The sequence below is a fragment of the Myodes glareolus genome, chromosome 21 (assembly GCF_982192425.1).
Source record: "Myodes glareolus chromosome 21, mMyoGla1.1, whole genome shotgun sequence".
NCBI classification, from domain to species: Eukaryota; Metazoa; Chordata; class Mammalia; order Rodentia; family Cricetidae; genus Myodes; species Myodes glareolus.
In genome coordinates this window covers 63,906,716-63,931,381 of record NC_142046.1, presented here as the reverse complement: position 1 = coordinate 63,931,381, position 24,666 = coordinate 63,906,716, and the positions used below count along the sequence as shown (strand labels likewise).

The 24,666-nt window shown below is 37.8% G+C and overlaps 1 protein-coding gene across 3 annotated transcripts in view; it reads left to right on the top strand.

Annotated features, from left to right (window-relative positions):
* The first annotated feature begins 6,070 nt into the window (after nt 1-6,070).
* Calcrl (calcitonin receptor like receptor) overlaps nt 6,071-24,666 on the top strand; it is a 91,414-nt gene continuing 72,818 nt past the window's right edge. For 2 of the 3 annotated variants that reach the window (XM_048425866.3, XM_087900102.1), the window contains exon 1: nt 6,071-6,286. The gene's annotated coding sequence lies outside the window, so the exon portion shown is untranslated. Of the gene's footprint in view, nt 6,287-22,960; nt 23,029-24,666 lie in introns of all 3 variants that reach the window. The other variant, XM_048425867.3, reaches the window with a different exon arrangement.

The window sequence follows — 24,666 nt, the reverse complement described above, 5'->3', positions numbered from 1 at the left end:
GCCTCAAAAGCTCACACACCAGGGAAAAACGTTGCCATTCCCCTTGGCCTGACCTGGGAACGGCTTTGCGTGTCCAGTGAGTTTGAAGCACAGGGGTCCTGGACCTGGTCATGTCTAGGTCAACAATCATCTTTACATACATCCAACATCTCACCTACCTCTTGTCCAAAAGCTCGGGAATCACATCATCAATGAAGGGGGGTGGAAAAATGTAGTAAATCAGATGCTGGAGAAGCCCCATGAAATGCTGTCCTCGGCTCACAGCATCCGTGGTCACCTGTGCGGGCTCAAGTCAGTCACACGTGACAGCATTGAGGAGGAAGAAGACCCCAACCTCTACTCTGAGTCACTGCTGACAGCTGCGGGAAGAGAGAGAGTCACTGTCTTTACAGTGAAGACACTGAGGAATTCTCACAGTCCAGAGGATGTCCTTACACACGTGTGTGAATGAAGACACTGATAAATTCCCACAGCCCAGAGGATGTTCTTACACATATGTGTGCATGAGGACACCGATGAATTCCCACAGTCCAGAGGATGTCCTTACACACATGTATGCATGAGGACATTGATAAATTCCCACAGCCCAGAGGATGTTCTTACACACGTGTGTGCATGAGCAGCACTAACTAGACCTAGTGAGTTATTAAAAGAGAGAGAAGAAAAGGGGGAGCCAGGAAGTAATGAGGGTTGAGATGTGTTGGGGGCCTCAATTTGGACGAATGGAGTAGGGTGGATATGATCCAATTTAAATTGTATATATGTCTAAAAATTTCAAAGGTTTCAAACAATAAAAATGTTCACTGCAAACTCTCAAGAACAGAGAATGCCCTATTGGCAAATTTTGTATTCTAGTTGCTATCTGGATGTTTAATATGGCAAACTTATTTGTGCTCGATGCATGACTTCTCAGAGGCTTCCTTCTGGTGATCAAAAGGTTAAAGAGCTAGATCTTGAAGATAATGAATATACACAAAGTATGGCTTTTATGAAAGGTCAGCCAAATTTTAGGTTGGACCAATTTTATAACCTATTAGTGATTAAGATTTTGGCCAGATAGTTTTGAACAAATACTTTCCAGACTTAAGCTTGCTTATCAAATGTTAGGAGTGGTAGAAAGTTTGATTTACACTTCTGATCAGCTGTTTAGGAGTCCATCTACATTAACACATTCATAGACTTCAGAGCATTGTGTGTGTGTGTGTGTGTGTGTGTGTGTGTGTGTGTGTGTGTGTGAGAGAGAGAGAGAGAGAGAGAGAGAGAGAGAGAAAACATCATATCTTTTCTAGTTGTTGAGATTTGTTTCATAAGTGCAAAGAAATAGGATTTTGCTTTACTCCTGCCAAGAAGCCACATTTTATAGTCTGAGAACACTAGGAGGCAGGATGAGACCGCAGATCCCCAGTTCCTCAGCTCTCAGACATCCACTGCTTTTTACAGTTCTCCAGAGTTCCTACTAAAGGTATGCCGTGCTACTCTTTAACTTCTGCTTTATGTGTATTACAAAGCCCTTGACACTTATAAATACTTATATTCTAGAGAACACGATTGTGTGAAAATACTTTGATGAATGAAAATTGAAAAAATAGAATAAATTACAAATTGCTAAAAACTTTCACAAGTTATACTAATGACAATAGTTGAGTAATAATGTCTTCTATACAGGAAAACTTTAAAACTATCTGTCGTCTTTGAATTTAACGATTAGTTTGTTTGCAACTATAAAGTTGGCCATTTAAAAAATGAACTATGGGTCAAGATGTCAATTACAAATTTAAATAAAACTTTCATTTCCCACACTGAAGATCAGTGTTCAAAAATGTGAAGCATTTCACAGCACGTCCGGCATAAATTGATACCATGAGATGAGAAAGCATCATTTTCCCTGTGATCTGACTCTGCTCCGGAAATAGAATGAATTATTTTAAACCTTTCTGGGAAAGGAGATTTTTGGGCCTCCAATGAACTGCTCGCACATCAACTCTTTACTTACTGCTTGTCCATACAGACAGAGCCATGGAACGAGAGTGACTACATATAATTTCTCACCCAGACGGGGAAACTCCTGAGCCTGGAAGGGGTACTGCCCTTGGAACTGAGAAATAAGACACTCAACCCAAGACTGCGCGCAGCCAGAGAGCTCACTTCACCTTACTTAAAACAGGAATGTACTTGTTCTATCTCACGCCGCATCTGCCTGTACTCTTCTTCTTCTAGAAGACTCTCACGAACACCACCAATCAACAATACTAAGTACTGCAGACGTTCAAATCCACCAAGGCATATCAAGGATGAGGCTTTTTGAATAGGTAAAAATCCGGTTGATTCCGATGTAAGTGGACTTTCTTGTGAAATGCGTCATGAAATGTTGTAAGAAATATTACAGGCTCGTGAAATTGCTGTTGTTATGTGGACGACATGCATGGATTGCTCACTTTAAATTCAGCTTTTGCACTTGTGAAAATTTTATGCACAGGAAGCCTTATCAAAGCATTATCACTTACCTTTAATACATAATTTGTACAAACATGATAAAATCGGTTCTTTGGTTTTGGCCTTAGTGTACTCACTCTCTGTGGACGTGGTGTTGGGTGGAAACTGTTTTACCAAATGCAATTAATTATCCTTTGCTTTCGAAAATGTCTTAACAGTAGCTGCTAGGTAAAGTAGTACACTCTGAAGCCAACTTGTTATCTTAATACATTTTCTTTTGATACAAGTGCGTAAGACTTATGAGTTTCTCAAATGGTGAATTCTTCTAAGGGATGAAACAATTAATCTTTTAATTACATCAATGATTTAAAGATAAATAATGAAATTTGCATGATTAAAAACACAAAGCATTGCTAATTTAGAATATAATATCCGACAGCATCCACAAACTTATTTTTAAATGCTTTCTTTGACCGCCCTTGAATGCTCTCTGGGAATGGTCTATCTATAGCATGCTCCATGTAAAAGGGTTTTGTTTTAGTTGTTCTTAAAGAACCATGTTTCAAGGCAGCAGCTACAGAAACTTAAGCAGGCTATTAAGTCAGCAGAACCCTAAGTTTGTCACCCACGATTTTCGTTCTAACTTGTTTAACTTGTGGATATAAGAGTTTGTTTTGGATCCTTCTGATTAATTGCCTTGTGAGGCAATGGCCATTTTGTAGGGGAGCCATTTGCCTTATTTAGAGACGTTGGTACTTCTGAGCCCCATAAAGGACGAAAATGGAGGGCGCAAGTCCTGCAGTAAAATTTGGAAGTGGACAAACATGGCCGTTCCTCAAAATGCCTTTCATTTGTGTAGCGTTCTTCGCTGGACAGAAAAGTGGACTGGAAGCCCTCTGCGTGCTGCTATCTGCTAACCATCATCTGCTAACGACAGATAATGTGATTTCTTTATTATGGAGACAGCGTTCTGTTTGCATGCTGCCTGCAGGCCAGAAGAGGGCACCCGATCTCATTCCAGCGGTCGTGAGCCACCATGTGGTTGCTGGAGTTGAACTCAGGACCTCTGGAAGAGCAGCCAGAGTTCTTAGCCTCGGAGCCATCTCTCCAGCCCCCGGGAATATGGTTTCTTGCATGCTTTTCACTGTCTTTTACATGACAAAACAGAAGACACTTCTTAGTTGTTCTTTATTTCCTAAAGCAGAGTTATTTTGAGTGCTTATCTGAAACCACAAACTTGATCACTACTAATCAAATGATTAAGCAGCTTCACTGTGCTCTGGGAAAGGTCACAAATGAGACACACGTGGGCTCTATATGGGTTGATGGCTGTACTAACAGTACCCCGCTGGCTCAGAACTGCCTCACTGATTTCTGGAAATGGTATAATTTTGTTTTACTGTAGATATCCAAACATTTGTTGTCATACTAAAGCATACATGTGAGAGGTTTCACTCAATCTTTTCACTTGTCCCTACATATCTCAGATCCTCTAGCTTCCCAGAAGCCCTTATAGCATCTATTAATATAGCATGTGTTAATACAGCATGTGGTCATCTGATCATTGGAATGTATGCTTACTACTCTAAGAAGGACACATATATGATACTAGCAAGAATTATCCGGAATCTCTATGCCACAACCATAAACCTATGTGCCCAGCCAATACTTATTCTAAACACTACAAGTTGTATTAAATTCTCCATTTGTAGCAGCTCCTTGTGCATCTAGCCTACAGGAGAATGGTCACTGGGTTATGATTCTCCAGGAATGATCTTAGAGAAAGAATTCCTTTACTTGCAAAGACTCTGCTTTGTTTGAGCAAATCCAATGAACGAATCAAAAAAAATGTTAATGCTTTATCATTTACGGAAATGTGTGTAGCTTTCTACACGCCAGTCTGTCTGGCCAAACATTCTTAGAATGAGATACATGGGCATGGACTGCGATCATTTGGAAGTTAAAATCTAGTGTTTATTTTACTCTGGGATTTACGTTGTAAACATCCTACCTAGAAGTTCTGTCAGGATCACCCCAGCAAGCGTAGGACTGCATGGATCGTAGCCACTCTATTTCTCCACTCCTTGTTCCCTGTGCGCTTGGGACTTCACATCAGAGCTCTGTGCTAGGCACCCAGGAACATCTTTGTTGGTCTTCTGATTAATGGGTTATTATTTAAGGAGGCAGCAGTGATTCACAGAGTTGCTTTTTCTTCTTAAGAGCGGAAGGAAACAGCATAACAAAAATGTAATACAGCAGTTCCCTAAAGCAAGCAAAACTAAAATTCTACACAAAGTAACTTCCCAATGGACCTCATCTGCTTATTCCGGCTCCTAAGGTTACCTTGTGTCATTTCAGCCTTTTATATAGCTTTCGCTTTATGGGTAATTGATTGAGGTTGCCAGTTATGTCTCTTACTTTTATATGTGTATATCCTATTATATATACGTACATAAAATTAAAGATTCTGTAATGAATTTCTTCTACAGATCGAGATTGCAAAAGTTTAAAAAGAGCACAGTCACATGCTATTCTTAGATTCTGTAGCCTCTGTCTTTACTTCCGTTACTAATCTGCAGGGACTCTGGGCTCCTCAGTTTGATACTAGTCTGTGCCTTTGAGCTCAGTTCTGTGAGATTTCCTTGCTCAGAAGAGTAGCTTACCACTTTCTAAACGTTATAAAATACGTTGATCCAAAGTTTAAAAGATGTAAAGAATTCTGGATATTACTTCATTCTTTGTTTCCGGTTTGCAGGTGAGAAATTCGGTGCCAAGGTCATGTGGCTTTTAGTACTGTCTAGCTTCAGGAGTTAAGATTATTGCCATATCTCATAATTTATCATATTAGGCAAAGCTAACTAACAATATATCCCTACTTATATTCAGTGTTTTCTTAAAATACTTTTGATACAATTTAGAGATAAAATGTTTAGAAAAAAGTTAAAGTTTTTACTGTATAAAATGATTGCGGTGTATCATGTTACAAAAGAAAACATGCGTTTTCTTTGAGTTTATTTTGAGATAAATATAATGCAGTGACATAATTACATAAAAATTTTAAAAGTATGTACAATGATTTTACACTCTGTACCCAAATTGGTTTTATAATACACACACATATGCTTATGTCATGAATGAGTAAAAGAAATTTTTAGAAAGAGCAGGCCAAAGCTGCTTCATCTCCTCGTGCAGAATTGATTGTGGAGCTGAATCACATATCAGTGCTCTGAATTATTGAGTCTGAAGTAATTCTGATGCTCACAACTCCATGCACATTTAAGAGAAAGATGTGACAGATAGCACTGGCCCCGTGTGTTCCGGGAACTCTAATTCGACACACACACCCCTACACTTAGATTGCCTTCGAATCACAGTCAACAAGTCCCAACAACTCAGCCTAGGTGAAAGCCAGCCAGCTTTGGCTGGTAACAATGTGTTCATACAGCAAAGGATCTCTGTCTGTTCAGGCTGCTTCTTGCTCGTGTCAGAGGGAGAAGCTAGCTGTAGCTGCTTTCCTGGGGTAAGCTATTTGAGAAAGAAAGTAACCTAACACTAACTGCAGGCGGGGCGGGGTGATGTAACAGGAAGCGGTGATGTTTCCCTTCTGTGACTGATCACTTACAATCTGACAACACTCCCCATCTCCTCAGAGCAAGCCCTCTCTCTCCAGCGGCGCAGTCCTGCCTTGACTCAGGCTCCGCTGCCTGGAGCTTGCCCGCCTGCAGGACCACATTGCAAGACTGAGACTCTCCCGCACCTCGTTGGCGGCGGGGAACTCTCTCCTGCGGAATCTCAGAAAATCATATCCCTCCTGTGACAATTACACACAGAAGTTCCTTAGAAGCTGTGCTTGGTAAGTGTATTACTCAAAATATGTATTCTTAGCAAAATTCTCAGGTAGTTTGGCAATGTTTCTAGCAAGAACTTAGTAAGTGGCATTGAAATAATGTTGAGACCACCTTTCTTTTATTCTACACAGGGAAACTAGAGAGTGTTACTCCAGAGTGCATACCAGATCTATTACTAGTGTATAAGAGTGTTTACAGCGGTGTTTAGAAAATAAAATTACCAACTAATAACATCGTGAATGGGCTGAAAGGCAAATTTCTAGACAAATATTTGAATCCGGAAACAATGCCGTTTGAAACTCGTTCTGCTATTAGCTAAATTCAGCTCTGACAGCTGGAAACATCTGCCTCTCAGGAAGGGTCTTTAAATTTTCCACATAATCAGTATTCTAAGGAAGGGGCAGCAGAGGACTCACGGGTCCAAGGGTCTTCCCGTGTGACCCAACACAAAGCGGGATGGAAAGAAAGTCACCCACTTGGACTCTGTTCGCCTTTCACTTCTGTTCACACTAAGAAGTACCGAATCAAGGGAATTTTCATTGTTCTTTGTTGCCTGATCCGTGCAAATACCTTTGCTTTTGTTTTGCTTTGTTCTTTGCTGTTGCTTGTTTGTTTTTTTTGGTGGGGATGTTCCTGAACTGTTGCCACTGTATTTAGATCATGTTTTACAAGTAAGGTAAGGAAAAACAAAAAACCAAAACCAAAAACAAAAACCACCTAACTTAAACAGAACAAAACAAAAAACCCGAACTGCCCAGTGTTAAAAAAAATGTAGTGATCTCTGCATTACTTCATGGTTTTTAAACTTTGACACCTAAGAGCTGTGTTACTCCAACTGTCCTTCTGCAAACTTTCAGGGAGGAATATGATAGGAGCTCTCTATAGATAGAAAAACACGGTGCTGTGACAAGCGAGTACATTAACTCCTTAAACCGAGGAATTCAGTTAGGTATTCAGAGAAGCATCGTTGGAACGACTGAGATGAACCATCTGCAGCCCTCTCTCCCACAGTGCAGACCGTCCTGAGAACTTCAGAAACTAGTGTCCAGTTAGCAAGTGGTTGCTATGGGAGCATTGCAAATTATCGCCAGGGAATGTCAGATATCAGATTTGGATTCAAATGGTGTTTATTAGCATAGTTATTGAATTCTATGTTTTCTTGCTTAAATGAAGTTGTACACTGCGAGATGCCTTTCTATGCTAGCTGCCCTTCTGACCACAGCTACCAGTGGTCTGGCAAACAGTGTCTTATAAATTCATCCTGAGTGAATTTGTAAATGATTCTTGGCTCTGTGTACATACATGTTTTTCAATGTAATGGAAACATTAATTCATACACTTGCAATTTTTAAAAACATTGCAGCTGATTTATCTTTTCAGGTTTATTATTATTATAATACCACTGGGTTCTCAGATGTGCAGACATGGACAAGGTGTTTTTAAGATATGACTTTTTATAAATGCTCATTAAATAATTGGAGAAAAAAATCAACACATTAAATAATCTAATGCCATATAGTAACAGAAATTGAAAAGCTTTATTCTAAGATGGATTATTCTCTGAAATTAGGTATTATACTAATAAGATATTGTAAATTAGTAACTTCACAAACTCCTCTGATTTTTGTTGAATTAATGCTCCAAAACACAATCATCTTGTATAATTTATTTAAACATCCTCACCTTATTAGATGAGCATTATTTAGAACAATCTTTATTACCAAAAACCATAACAGAAAAATGCAGGCAGTGAATACTGATGGTCATTAGGCATAGACATTACTTGAGTTAATAACCAGGAGATTAAAATAAGAATTCATATCATTCTAGAATAAATGTGGCTTTTAAAATAAGTAAAAAATGTCTGAGACTGAAGCTATGTTTTTTTTTTAATCTATGTTAGTTTAACTTTACAGGAGATATGCCTTTTAGCATCCTGAAATCAATGCCTATAGTCTGAGACAAGTCCTAAACATGTCAAATAAAATACAGAATTCAGAAGCGTCACGTCTCTTGTGATCTGAACTAGGTTTTTCCTAGATTGTTCTATTTGTAGCGCAGTGTGTTTAGATGGCTGTTTGTAGCCGGTCCAGCAGCAGCAATAGTGCTACCAGTTTATCTCTGCTTACATTTTGATAGCCACTATTTATTTAAAGTTGTTTTTAAATTTTGTAGATAAATTAATGCAATTACCCTTAATGAATTGAAATAGGTATTCACTAAGCAAAATGTTTTTCATGCTTCACACATGACTTTGATTGAACCTAGTAAGGCTAATTCTGCTTCTAGAGGTACAACGATGTCACCTTTCCAGAATTCAGATCAAGTCCAAGCATCCAATTCCCTGTTTTGGTTTGGGATTTAGGAAAGCTTCTAAAGCACTCATGTAAGTTGTACCTTACGGCAGTCTTAATGGAAGACAGGGGTCACGTCTCAAATCAAGCTGTGGTACAGCTCAGCTCCTGACTCATTCAGAGTTCACACACAATGAGGGTGAGTGACCAGCTCACAAGCGGTGAGAGAACACACATTTCTCTGGGCCCAGTTGTGAGGACCAGTTTGTGGGTGAACTCTAAACATGTATTGTTTATTGTTGAGTGTGTAATCTTTTTCTACAAAGAACTATACTACAATATTAAATTATTTTAAAAATCTCATTTAATATGTAAGAGTATCCCAGGGCAATTGCGTAGAGACACAACTTTGCAAAACTCCAAATAAGATCTGCTTCCTAACCAGGCATGCCAGTCTTCCCTTTGCTTGTACGGAAATTCTCTTCCTGCCCCGAGAGTTCGCTAATGGCAGCTTCACAAACTCCAAGTTTCTGAAGTTTACCCACTTTAATTTTTAGGTGACTGGAGAAAGAAGTAGAAACAACACATTAAATAACTCAGTGTTTTTATTGCTTTTAAATTCGTGTGTGAGTTTGAATTGGATCATAGTTGAATATTAAGTCGTAGAAATATTCAATTTCTAGAATAGGTAGGTAGAAAACAATTACTTGCAAAATTTGAAGAATACATATGAAATGATCATGCTTAAGGAAAAATGAAAAACCAGAGAATTATATGCCATAATCATATTATAATATTTACTTGACAAAAAGAAATACATTTTAATATTCTGTTGCAATTCTCTGGAAAGCAGAAATTCCTCAATAAATCCAGGTGATTATTTTTTCATGTGCAATTAGTATTATAATATTTGTTAGTCAATTAGTTTAAGACAACTAATCTCAAAACTTTTTAAATTAATTCAGATTTTAAGTTAATACGTTATTTTAGAAAAAAGAAAAAAGTTTAATTTTTATAGACACATTAAATGTTTTATTCCCAGCCAGGCAGTGGTGACACACGCCTTTAATCCCAGCACTAGGGAGGCAGAGACAGGTGGATCTCTGAGTTCGAGGCCAGTTTGGTTTACATAGAGAGTTCCAGGACAGCCAGGCTGTACAGAGAAATCCTGTCTCAAAGAACCAAAACCAAACCAAACTAAAACAAACAAACAAACAAACAAAACCCCAAGCACCACCACCACCACCAACCCTCCCCCAAACAATAACAACAAAATCATTTTACTCTCTAATATTATTAAATAAATTTACTGTTGGCCGTGAACTGAACTAGGGTCTCTTAGTTTGGTAGAATTATTATACATGTTAAATTTTATTTTTACAGAACACATTCCTTTTATTTTTTTCTTTAGTTAGCTTCTTTATGTAACACTATATTATGTAACATAAACACATTAATGTACTGTTTGCAGATATGGTCAAAATAGGGTATTAAGGTTTTTAAATGTAAAGGAGTTTAATCCATACATGGTTTTAATAAATATGTGACATTTTTCTGCCTTCTAGTCAGTTAAAAGGACAAAATATCAAGTTCACCCAAAGCAACATGAGTCAAAGAAATGGAACAACAAGTAACCAATTACTTAATAATCCTATGATATTTGAGTTATAATTTTCTATTTTATTACTGTCTTTGGGTAGAACCTGTTTTTAAGAGAACTCTCGCTGCCTTTAGCACTATGCCATGGTGTTTTTAAACCGCCTTTGTAGAGCACACACTGTTGTAAACACGTTGTCATTATCGCTCTCTTCAAGCTTAACCTGAGTTACTTGTGTTTAACCTGAGTGCAGTTAGAATAGCAGCAGGTTGGTTTCCCAGAGTGTTCTTCTCACACCCCAGATCCCTGGAAAACCCTTCATGTGCTCTCGAGTAGATATGACTGGCTTTAACAATGAGAACTAGTATAAATTTGTCTTACAGCCAAACACTAACCTGAGACTGGTAATTATGCGGTTATCTTCTGTATATCTAACTCAGTTTGGCCTACTAAGTAGAATTGGAAGGGAAAATTCTGACTTTGGTCAGAGTGTCGGGGAAGAATGAACACATTACATTTTTTAACAACATATGTATTTATTTATTGTGTATACAATATTCTGTCTGTGTGTCTGCCTGCAGGCCAGAAGAGGGCACCAGACCCCATTACAAATGGTTGTGAGCCACCATGTGGTTGCTGGGAATTGAACTCAGGACCTTTGGAAGAGCAGGCAATGCTCTTAACCTCTGAGCCATCTCTCCAGTCCAATGCATTACATTTTTAATGAAATGATAGAGCTGTGGAAAAATAATTTCATCAGTACAAAGCTGTTATTAAGAATTCTGCAGTTATTTTTCATTATGAGAGTCCAAAGAGAGACCTGCTTCGTAAATGGAAACCTAATATTAGAATAACAGGTTTAGTATTTTATGGAATAGGCTGCCTATGTGTGCTCCTTCAAGAACTTAATTTCAGTAAAGTTATATTTTAAAGATCTTTGTAAGAACATTCCGATAGGCTTTATTGGCTAAGGAAAACAACTTATATAATTTGCCTCAGACATTTAGATATTATGTCCACACACGTGGCCTAGTAGACTCCAGCCCTACAACACCCACTCGCTAGCCCCAAGCTCACCCCTTGTCAGTCTTCCTCCATCATTTCTAAGCTGCGAGTGAGACTCATGGCTTTGTAAGGTCTAGTGTGAAGTATGCGAGGGAATACATGAGACGCGTTTAGCAGAACATTTGCGTCTGAGTAGATGCTCAATATATCTCACAGCCCCTCAGATCTTTCTGGAATGCAGCTGGAGCTGTAATGTGTATCTGTACAAAGGTTTGCTTTTAAAACCTGCATTTAGACCATGAAAACAGTCTACTTATGTGATGGGGCCCGAGCAAGTGTAACTTACAACTTTAGAATTCAAAGGGACTGTACTTCTGTCCCCAGGTAGCATGTGGGCTTGTATGTGTAATCCCAGTCCTTACAAGACAGAGGCAGGAGGATTACCCCAGTGTAGAGGCCGGCCTAGGCTACTAATAAGCCCCAGCATTGCATGGGTTGCAGAGTGAGAAGCTGTCTGAAGTAAGTAAATATACAAATAGCTGTCAAGAGTGTCAGGAAAATTTTAGTGATGAATGCTATAACATCCACAGAAGCTTAAAACAAAAGGGATATCGAGAATGACCCAACAAACTCAATTTATGTGATTGAAAGTCTTCTCGGTTATTTGGATTTTTAGACTATCTTGTAGTAGATATTTCTAATTACTTTCTAATGGTAAACGCATGTTTTCTTATATATTAAAATCTCTCAAGAATACCCGTATAAGAAGATGGGAAAACACCTTTAGTTTATGAAAGGGTTGAAGGCAATTTAATGTAAGAGTTTGCTTTTGAGTATTTGTGGATTATGACCTTCTTGAGAATGTAGCAAAAACGGGAAACACGTTCTGTGGAGACAACCAGCATGCAAATAAGCTTCATTCACAGAGAGACACTGTAACGTCATTGCACAGATTCACAGGACTTCCTGTCTGGTGGAGCTTGCTTTCCCGACTCTCATCCACAGAGGGGTTTCACATTTGCTTTGTCCAGACTACTCTGCTGCCGTGGTGGTGGTGGTGGACTCTGAGAAAGAAATCGTTCTTTCTGTTTTTCGCATCATGGTTTAATCCCACAGGGAAGACCTCTATTACAGCTCAGTTGACTACATAATTCTTTCTATTAAGAAACTACTAATGCATAAGAACTGCATGGGATTAAAGGCAGAGGGATTAAAGGAAAAGAATTTTCACTGCTAAAGTGTGAAAGGTCAAAGCTGTTTTAGAATCCCCCAACAGGGATGCCTTTGTGTGAACGGCGTACAATTCATTAGCTCACTCTTTATTTCAGAGTGATTGGCTTCTAATCCACAACCCACAGTTGTCTACATTAACGTATGGATGCAGAAAATATCTGACTTACCAAGCTCTGATACTTTAGACCACACGTAAACAACTGACCACTGTTCTTGGGGAAAATGAAGAAAGTAGACTACTAACAACACCACATTGAGTTCACAACTCTACCTGAGCTACTTGACTGCCGCCCAGAACAGAGGCTCTGTTCCATGTGTCTTTAAAAACCCATATAGGGGGCTGGAGGGATGGCTCAGTGGGTAAGGGCACCAGCTGCTCTTCCAGAGGACCTGAGTTCAGTTCCCTGCACCCACATGGCAGTTCATAAATGTCTGTAACTTCAGTTCCAGGGGATCTGACATCCTCGCATCAATGCACATACAATAAAATTAATTATTAAACAAACAAACAAACACACAAAAGCCCTAATATAGGGTTTTCCATGTGATGAGGGCTTGTTAAGTCAAAAACAATGTTGACAACTCTTTGTTAGCTTTGATATATTTTATTGGGATGGAATTTTGCTCTTTAAAGACTAAAATGTACCAACTATGATTAAACAGTGTGTCACTGTATTATGATCATTTTGAGACTTAAAACATGGAATATCACATAGGAAAATCATTTGGAAAATGTATAGGTAGGGAAAATAATATGAAAAATTGAATTAACTAAAAATGAGACAAACATTAAGATAATTAAGGTTTCAACACTGTCAACTGGGTTGTTGAGATCTTACTATTTGATTAGATTTCATTTGAAAGTCTTCCTCTTCAAATTACTGAAGTCAGTTTTCAAAGTTTTATTCTTAAGAAATTTGTTCTTAAAAATAAAACTCATATTTTCCCAACCTAGTTCAGAACTATATGCATTAGTTCACAATGTATATAATAAAATTAGCAGGGTTTATATATGAGTTTGATGAATTTTTAGGAATACTCACTATGGTTACAGTTTTCAGAATGGCAGTAAAAGTCACATGTGTTTACTAAGTTCTGAATGTCAACCTTTGAAGGACCCTTTTACATGAATCTTCTGAAGTTGCAGACCTGAACACATTTTAAAAACCTACTTTAATGGACTCTTCCTAATTCAGAGATAGGAAACAGCCCCCAATGTTGCGTGTCCTTGAGGACTTTGTTAATCTAGAGATAGTCTGTGCTTTGAGGAAGAGAAGCTAGCCTGTACCCTCAGACAACAGTCAGCTCCCCCTGGTTTGACTTCAAGCATTGTTCCACATCACAGTCTTAGAAGGGGAAAAATACTTTTTAAAAGTGTAACAGAGCTTATCTATCTGGGCATAGGTCACAATGTATCCATTCCAAATTAAAAAGCTATTTGAAATAAAATTAAATTTGTATAAACACCAAAAATCATCTTGTACAACATTATTGGTGGAGCCGGTGAGGGCGGTCTTGCTGGAGTAACACCGGAGGGCAAGGCCCTTTGCTGTGGGTCACAGACATCGCTGCGGCCTCTGACTGAAACCTGATCCCACTCCTCACCATTCACGGGTCCAGGGTTCTTAGGAAACAGGGCTCAGAGTGTCCCCTTGCCTTTGCAGACGTCTTTAGCTCTAGAAAACGGGCTTCATGATGGTGCTTCTAATATAAACCAGCACACATTAAAGGGAGATAAATATGCCATCTAACTTTCTGTATGTTTTCTGTATGTTTCTAATGTTCTCTTAGACACCAGCAGCCAAAGTTGCTCTCTTCCTTCTGTTGTGACTCAATATAGCCATTTGTGTGAGCTCTCCCCAATTCACTACTTAAAGCCAACCATTCCTGTCCTCTTCTACTTTTTACCTATGTAGTACGGCGCGTGTTCTTCCTATACTATTAAGCATCTTGCAACAAACATTCTACTGTAATTTATGTACTTGTTATATATTTTTTATATTTTGTCTATTCCTCTAACATGTTCCTTTCTCATGTACGAAGATATTTTACCAACTTTCTAAGATTTCCTAGGAGTGTCTGAATGTCACAGGTCCTTAAAGTTACTGAATAAAAGGTTAAATGAATGGATTTTATGTACTGGTCTCTACAACACAGAAAGCTGCCCATCGACCTGGTGGCTTTAGATGCTGGAGCTTCAGTTCTGAGGGTGTTAGAATCTCCACACACGTTCAAAGAGGAGATGTCCAGAAACCAATGACTATTTTATTATTCTCGGGTTAATCTAACGTTTATTCCTAACTGCCTTGTGAGGGGAAATGAACTGGAAGAGGCTTTCTGTGATGAGCCTGGTGTTCAGGTTTCACTGAGCTCCAAGCAATGACCCGTCCAGCTAGTGTAAACAAGAATAGAGCCCAGGATCTTGACACCAAGTGTTGAAGCCTTTCCACAAGAGGCCCAACAATGGCCGAAACTGGCAGAATTATTGTTGAAACTGGCAAATTTGCCAACCGTTGGCTCCTGACAGAGTCTTACTCCATTGCTTGCTGCCTTTCTGGACAATGGAGCTAGGTCGTCTGCAAGAGCAAACCGCTGGGCAGTGGAGATGAAGGAAAGCAAGTCAAATATTTAAAAAGATCGCCCGTGGGGGACGCAGATTTGGCTCCACAGAGGGGAGAAAGAGTTTAGGAAACATTGAGTTACATCCCCGTCCTCTGTGAGACATTAAACTTGCTAATGCCAATCAACAAGTATTTAATAAAGACTCCAAAAGAGAATGCTCTCAATGTCCTTCATGTGAGTACAGTTTCATAGGTTTATTAAACTTAAAGCGAAATCAGTATTTTATAAACTCATAATATGTATATATATTATACAGAAACAGATTCTGATAACACACACACACACACACAGTGAGTCGTGATTAAGTAAAATCTTGATCTGTCACAATGCTCAATGCTCCATGTTTGACTTCCACCAAATGTATCTTTTTGAGTTGCTGTAATTCACAAGTTATAAAAATAACAACCAATCTCTTGTAACGTGGATTCCCCATTTGCTTGAGAATCATGAGCCAACCATTCATTCATGAATACCACAGAGACATTCACTCTGAGCCCAGATATTTATATAATTCAGAAATATAATTTTGGGAAGGATAAAGAGTGGTATCCAATATATTTGGATATATACAGTATGTGTTCAGACATAATGAATGAAATATGCATCATAGTTCCTATGTTACCTTATTTTCTAGTAGTGAGATGATGAAATTTTTAGACCATAAGCTGCAGACTGCATTGTACTCATTCCGCTCTACGCGGCTGAAGCGCTGCTAAAAACCAAAATTCAAAGGATTTCTTTTCTATCTTTTAATTCTCAAACTTTCTGTCTTCATTTGAAGTGGTCATCATTAGGTACTGATTTATGGTGAGATTACCATAAGGCATAGAGAGAGTCATGCCCTAACTTTTAAAATTGAATCCTCATTTAGTATATTCCTAGAATGCAGAGATTTCCGCTAGATTTTATTTTGTAGGTTTTATAAATAATGTATTCCAAGAACATGCATGCTGAAATGTATGATAAGTAAGATAATGTGATACTGTGCAGTGTGTTTCCTGCAATCCAGGTAGCATACACCAGGAAATAAAAAGCAATGTGGCACCAATAACATTTTAAAAAGACAAAATCGCAATAATATCTAACAAACGAATTTGATTAAATTGTGCAAAAGGCACTTAAAATAAATCACCCATAGGAAAATAAATACTTTAATGAAATTTCAAGTCAAGTGCTTTTGGGTGCAAAAATGATTAATTTTTCAATTTGCAGAGTAACTTCACTTTCTCAAGCTAGCACTGATCTCTACAGCAACAAATGAGTTTCCCACGTATTCTTCAGAAAAACAAGAATAATTGTGCCCAAATAATTACTCTTTTTCATCTAGATTCAGCAGAGGAAACAAATACTTTTGAGAGCCTCTAACAGAATACTTAAGAGGTTGAATATAGTCTATTTAAATATTTAATGCTAAATTACATCTGTGAAATTTGCTGTGCATTTTGAATAGTTCAATAATTACTGCAATTTACTCTTCATTGCAGAGAGAAATCTTGGTACCGCATAGGGTGGATGGTAAATCGTATGATACTGCATGTTTTGACTCTTCTGTGTGCTGGTATCCCTTTACTCTGTGAAGCATTTCCCTGCAAGCAATTAGCACCAGTGACTAAATAACCTAGAAAGTGAATTAGTGTCTGAATCGATGTAATTTATGATGTCACCTATATACAATATTAGTTATCATGTTTGATAAGAGTCATTTCTACTAACTTCTGTTGAGAATTACTCACTTCAGAAAGTTTAGAAAAGCATTTGTTTGTTTTGTTTTCTGAGACAGGGTTTCTCTGTATAGCTTTGGCTGTCCAGGAACTCACTCTGTAGACCAGGTTGGCCTCGAACTCATAGAGACCCATCTGTCTCTTTCTCTCTAGTGCTGGGATTGAAGGTGTGCACCACCACTGCCCAGATTAGAAAAGCAATTGTATGCATCATAGTTTGGTCAAATATTTTAAAACATTTAACACAACCTAAAGTGTTTTATTTTATTTTTTTTTTGGTTTCTCAGGACAGGGTTTTTCTGTAGCTTTGGAGCCTGTCCTGGAACTAGCTCTTGTACACCAGGCTGGCCTCAAACTCACAGAGATCCGCCTGCCTCTGCCTCCCGAGTGCTGGGATTAAAGGTGTTTACCACCACCGCCCAGCAAGAGTCTCACTTTTGAGGGAATCCGGTATATCACACTTGCTACATGTAGCAAAATGAAAGAAAAGCTTGGAGACCTGTGTAGAAGTTGATGAAATAGCAATGAAAGAAACAAAATTAAAGAAGGAGGCACGAATCAGAACATCTCACCTAAATTAACAATAATTATTAATGACTACTGTTAAAATAACAGTAATTATTAAGTGAAAAGTCTGATATAAAATCAAGTCAGAAATGAAATTTGAATTTTGAAAGTAAAAGGAACTGTGAAAGACAAAGAAACACTAAATAAACTCAGCAGGCTGAATTTATATATTTAAATGTATTGTGTGTGTGTGTGTGTGTAACAATACTAACCAAAGAATGAGAAGAAGAGAATTTGAGAGTGAATGGAGGGAAGTGTGGAAGGAGCTATAGGGATAAAAAAAGAGGGGGAACTCATATATGAAATTCTCAAAAACTAAATAAATTCATTTAAAAAAGGAAGATAGAATGAAATGAGAATAAGCAAAATAACAGGATAAAATAACAGGCTAGACCAGAAGATAATTGGCTCAGTAAGACATATTTTGTTTGCCACAACAGTAATAAAATAAAAGTCCAACCTCAAAGCATGTCATTTAGGATGGGGAAACACTAGGATCATGACCATGGGTGATGTATACTACAAAGTGTACTTTTTTAGTTAATAAGTAAATCTAAAGTTGTCTTGAGAAGTAAAAACTTACTCTGTTTTTGGGGACTTGGGGTTAATGGTTAACCTAAGAGTTACTACCTAAGATAAGCTCTGAGAAGTGTCTCTTAATTTGTGAAAAGCAAATAGATTTACTGTCTTCTTGGAACTCAACTGGTCAAGACAATGGGGCCACTTCTCAGTGATGGTATCTTAGAGTCTAAACTGTTGACACATTGCAGTTTCTCAGGAACAGCTTCTGAACAGACAGTCATCACATGCCTAGTTGGTGAAATTTAAGTGCTTTTTTACCAAACCTATCAGACAGTATGAGGTGGTTCAGCACAGCCGTGAGTAATAGAAGTAATGCCTAAGTTTCCCATTGTGCTCAGATGTTCTGAAAGTGATCTCTTTACCGCCCTGTAGATCGTGAGATTAGGTTCAAACTTCCAACAATAGCACAAGAGGGCAAACAAGCCACATGATTAAATGAAGTGACCATCTTCTTCAGAAACTACCAAACTCTAAGAATTCACACTGACATACCAACCCCCCGTCACAAAAAATATATTTGTAAAACTTTTTGTTTTGAGCCTTAGCCCCGAATAAGCAGCAATGATAACAATTTTATTCAGAGGCACATTTCCCTCTGTGGATCACTATAACTTACAAGTATCAGAAACTTGTTATTGATTCAAATTACAACTTTTCTGCTTCCATTGGACTCAGGAGTAAATATTAATACACACATACACAGGTGAGCACACACAGAGACTTACACACAATAGGACACACACATGTGCATGCACACATACACATGTGCATGTGCATACACACACATAAACACAGTTGAAAGCATATATTAACTCAAGGGTTTTTTTTTTGTCATTTTACAAAACAAAAACTAAGTTAAAACAAAAATAATCACATCAAGATTGGACAAATCAACATAACTAAAAAGCCCAAGAGAAGGCACAAGAGTCAGAGACCCCCCTCTCTCATACTCAGGAGTCCCATAAAAACAGTAGACTGAAAGCTATAACATGTATGCAGAGAACTGGCTGCAGACGTGTGTCGGCCCTGTGCTTGCTGCTTCAGTCATTGAGTTCATCTGAGCCTTGCTTAGTTGATGTAATGCACCTTGTTCTCCAGGTTTCCTCCATCCCCTCTGGCTCTTACATTCTTTCTGCTTCCTCTTCTGCAAGATTCCCTGAGCTCTGAGGGGAGGGATTTGATGCAGACATCCCATTTAGAACTGTGTGTTCCAAGGTGTCTCTCTCTCTCTCTCTCTCTCTCTCTCTCTCTCTCTCTCTCTCTCTCTCTGGAACGTCTGGCTGTGGGTCTCGGTATTTGTTCCCGTCTGCTGCAGGAGGAAGCGTCTCTGATGATGCCTAAATAAGGCACTGATCTATGAGTGCAGCAGAATGTCATTAGGAGTCATTTTATTGTTACTTTTTTGGGACCAGCAGCATTTGGTTTTACCCTAGGTCGCTGGGATTTCTTGTCTTTGGTTCTTTGTGTCATCAAGAAGTTTTTGGTATGGGTTCCATCTTGTGCAGTGGTCTTAAGTCAAACAGGGGGTAATCAGACACTGGTCAGTTAGATTGAAGGATTTTTCATCGTTGGTTACCTGAAAGTCCATCACTAATTTCCTAGAAGGTTGATAAAAGTGTATGATGTACATTTTAAAAAACAAAATCAGATGGCTGGAATTCAGACAAATGAATCACACTCATTAAACTTCAAGTACATAACATTTTCATATAACAATACTTGTGAACTCTCATGAATATTCTAATATTTTGACTGTAAAAGGATGAAAAAAATTTCAAATTGGATTATACTATGAGAGTCAAAGCTATTCCCCTCTATTCTCATCATACACTGGACATCTATGTTTTGACTTAAAGATTCAAAATGCACAGTTCTTGGCAGTCATACTGGGTTAATGCTCTGCAAAGTGTACTCTCTAAGATTTGTGTCTTACTTGCAGGTTTTGTCTGCTATTAATATCCAATCTAAGTAAACCTTACTAGAACCTGGTTTGTCTGAGCTTCAAGACCTTGCGTAATGATCCATGCATACATCTCCACCAGTAAACTGTTACCCCGTGCTAGGTTCTGGATATCTGCAGATCACTTTCCCCGGTATGATATTATTTAGCCTTAATGTTTTGATTTTTACCTTATGAAACTGCAATCACATTTTCTGAGGCAGTTGCCTCTTTCACGTAGCATTGCACCTTTTGAGGTCCATCACTCCTAGAGGTTGTTGTGTGATATATTATTTAACCCTACTGCAGTGTTCATTGCACGAATGTGTCAGAATGCATCCACCCTTTCTCCTGCTGAGGAATGCAAGAATTGCTTCCACTATTTGACCTTTGCAAGCAAGGAAGTCGAAAACAGTTCCCCTATGTAACCCCCCACACCTGTCTGTATGAACTTCTCTAGGGAAAAGTTTTATAAGACCTGTTTCCAAGCAATTCGTAATGCTGACCCAATTTAAATTCCCAATAGTAAATGAGATTTTTTATTGCACCATAGACTTTCCAAAACTCAATTGTTTTCAAACTTTCTAATTTTGCCAGTCTGGAGGGTGTAATGCAATATCACATTGTGGTTTTGATTTACATCTCTCTGGTCATGAATCACGGTGAATTTGCATGTAAAAAGAATAAAAATTTCCCTTTCAAACATTTGGTTCAAATTAGGTAATTGAAGTAATTGATTTGGAGGAACTGTGACTAATTCACTTTTTGTGGATCATCTGTCTATTCATACTTCTGTCTGTCTATCTATCTATCTATCTATCTATCTATCTATCTATCTATCTGCCTTTCTGTTTGTCTGTCTTTCATCTATCAATCATCTTTCTACTATCTGTGTATCATTTGTCAATCATTAGCCTGTATATCATCTATCCTCTCTATACATTTAAATTTTATTAAATATTGAAAATAAGTTATGGAGCTTACAAGTTATCTGAATATGATGTGTCCCTTTCCCTACTGCTGTAATATTAATATAATGTTAAACATTATGGAAGGCACTGGAGTTTGTGTCTTTCACATAAGTCATAATTTAGCCAACTACATAATTGTCTTTATAACCATCGATTGAATTCATCTTATTTATTTCTTCATGACTTTCATTTCCACTTAATATAGTTAGGTGTGGGTTTATTTCTCTTTGGCTTAATTATTGACTATGGCAACATTTCATGAAGAATGTTTATTTGTTTATGTGCATATGCTCTATTTCTTTTCAATGTTCTCAAGATTTAGTTCATTTAAATGTCATTGTCCAGTCAATTTAGACATTTTGCTACTGAACAAAACTAGTTGTTTCTTTCATTTTTGTCTAGATATCTTATATTTCCATGAAGTTTGTGTAATTTTTATGCTTCATATTGGATATTCATCTACTTTTACCACATTATTTGATACTATATGTATTAATGTCTGTCTTATAAAATGAAAGTACATGGCAACTCATACACTACAATTTTGTTAATATATGCAAGGTTTTTATCAACCAAAATTAACTTCATATTTAATTTTGTGACAGCCGGTTAATTGGTTTCACGACCTAATTACCCAAAAGTTTAAAATATTCTCTCATGGTTTCTTTGACTGGGATAAAAAAAAATGAAAAGTTTTGAATTATACTGAGTAAGAACACTGATGTCCCTCAGCTGTTTCTATTTCTAGTGGTATTTTCTAACAAGTTGGGAAAATACTCAAAATAAACTTCAACTTTGAACCTGCAGAATTCCATATGGGTGCCAATAAAGTTTGAGGCTGAAGAGATTTTATTTTTTCCAAAAGCATTTTTAGAAAAATCCCAATTCTAGATTTAGACAGCTTTGATTCACATCTAAATAAATCTATTTAAAATAACCAGACCTGATTCTAATAATAGCAATATTAGATTACAATTATATGTAGAAATTATGGAAACATAATAAATTTTTAATTATAGAATAATATTATGAGGTAATTAAAATAAGTTTTGGTTCACAAAATACTTTATTGCTTTTAAAAATAGTTTTTTAAAAATATGTTTGAGTGCTCACATAAGCCTTTGTCTTGACTTTGTAGAAATCCTTAACAATGATTTAGATGATCATTAAGGCATAGCAGTAGATCAATAGATCATGAGGACAAAATCAGCAAAAGTTTCTTAGATCACAGTGGCCAAATCTGACTTCTCTGAAGTTCAGTCCATCTTAACACAGTGTGAATGCAAAGCAATGATGTCTGTATTATGACTTCTTCTTCCTTTCAGCGTTCATTCAACCTGGAAAGATGTATACAGGCCATTCATGTAGTTTATTCAGTAGTAGTACATTACTAGGTCTCTGTAAAAAGAGTTCAACTTCATTTTTGACCCGATAAGTCTCTGGGTTCTTCCTTGACCTTGTCTATGACTCCCCCTTGCTTTTCCTATTTCCACCCTGACAGCACTAACCCTCTACCCATCCCTGGAACCAGCCAACTTATTCCCGTTCCAGAACTGTGGTTGATCAAACCATCATTCTAGGACCGCCCTTCCCCTAGGGCGGTCACAGCAGCCTCTCCTCCCCCCCTTACAAAGTCACTGCTTCCTAGCAGCTCCCCAGAGACTTCTCACGGCTGTCTCAATCTTCTCCTTAGCTTTCCTTGATCAGCTGTGTTTTTCTCTGTCGCTCTTACTAGCGCTGGACTTTTGCATGTCTATTTATCGGTAAGCTTTCTCCTTATTAGCTCCAGAAGGCCAGGAACTATGGTATCCTCATGTTACAGAGCAAAGCTATACTTCCATAGACTCCGCCTCCTCTAGTGCTGAGATCTCATGCAATAGAAAGCTCTGTCTTCATGTTTAGTCTCTCGACACCCCTGTTATAAAGGGATGTTGCCATGCTACAAAGCAAGCTTTTTTTTTACTTCCAAGCTAGCTTAATGATAACCTAAATGTCATGGACACATCTCCTCCAAACTTCCCTTTTGAACACACCATTTAAAATTGTAATTTTAGCAGCGACACACACAAGTCTATGCTTTTAAATTAAGTTCTGTAAAATCTCCTCAGACTGCTGCCAAATTGACAGGAAGTCCTTTTTGTCATCCAGGGCCCTATGATGATACACCAACATCTTGTACTACCAACTCTCAAAACATTGGATTGGCTATCACTCAGGTATTGCATATATTTCAACAAGATATTCAAAGTAACACCTTGGATTGCCAATAAAGTCAAAGCTATTAAGAATGTATTATTTATAGGAACTTCGCAGAATAGTGTATAGCTAACCTTTAAATAAAAAGAATCCTTCAGTGGCAACCCAATAAGTTACTAATAGAGGTAGAATTATGCATATATATCAATTCAAAATTATTTTCTCAAGACATTGAGGAGTAGAATTAACCCTATAATTGTGTTTCTTTTGGCCAGATGGATAGGGATAGTAAGGTAATTTTGAAGGTGTCCTATCATGTAGTTTATTCTAGTGATTTAATGAGGTAAGCCATGCATATACATGTATATCACACTACTCTAGAGGTGGTTTTTAACTGTCATGATACGGCCAGGTGGTTATTCATTTGAACTAACTGTCTTTTCTGGTTTTTTTTAACCATACAATCACTGTTACATTTTAAGCCTGTCAGTAGGGTGAGATAAACGTTTCTTACAGTTAGAAAGTAGAGGGTACCTCATTTATAAATAAAAGAACAAGAATATAGTGGAATGATTGTTTCTATATTTTGCATGATTCCAGATGCTATTTTTAGGAAATAGCATCCTAGGAAAGAGTGTGAATGTTATTCTGTCAAAGAACAGCAGGGTGCTTTGGTGCTTCTCAAAGGGCAGATGTGTTCAGTCTATGTTATAGTGCTAGGGCATGTGAAACAATTATGCGTCCGTTGATAAGTGTGACAGCCCCTCCCCATAGTATCTCATTAGATTTCCTTACCCTAACTTATGTTTGGGTCGAAAGAGTTTTAATAATTGAATAATGATTTTCCTGCTAAGGTATAGTGACTCTAATGAAAATGAACTGTACTAAGCTGCATTCTCTTGAATTCAAAGCTTCGTGAGAAGGTTCCTTTTGTCTGCTGTGGGTTTTTTAAAAGACTCCCCAAGTTACGCCATTAGACCCCAAAATAGACTATCAGTAATAGCTCTTTGTCCTAGTGCCTGTCTTCGGGAACTCGTCATTGTTCCGTCCTTTTATGTGTCAGCTTCCTCTGCACACTTCGTTTCGGTGACTCATGGCTCCTCGTGGGGAGGCTTTGCTACTCCAAATGCCTACATATATGTGACAGCTGCCTTGTCTTCCTGGCGTCTTCCAAGTGAGGCTCTGCCAGATCACGTCTTAGATCCCTCTACTTCGCTTCATATAGATGGGGAGGGAAGAAGCTATAACAAAGGAATATTTTTAATAGGAAAGAACTGACTTTGGCTTGTCAATGTGAGAGCATCCATCTAATTTGATACTGAAGAAGATTATATAATATTTTAGAATATCATTCCAATGTGCAAATTATAGTGTATATTTAGTTTGGAGGAGCTGCAATGAAAGGGTCGGATTTAAACTGCTGTCTCTTTAGTTGTTTCATTTCATAAGACTTATTGAGTGTGCATCAGACTGACTCTCTCTCTCTCTCTCTCTCTCTCTCTCTCTCTCTCTCTGTCTTGTGTGAGGCTAATTGTGCCTTTGTAGTTATTTTTATTTCTAACAGTTAAGTTTAAAGTGCAAATCCATTTAAATTCCAGTAAGAAATAAATTCTCAAAATCTTTCCCGTGGAGATGAAATATATACCTAGAAGTAGCAA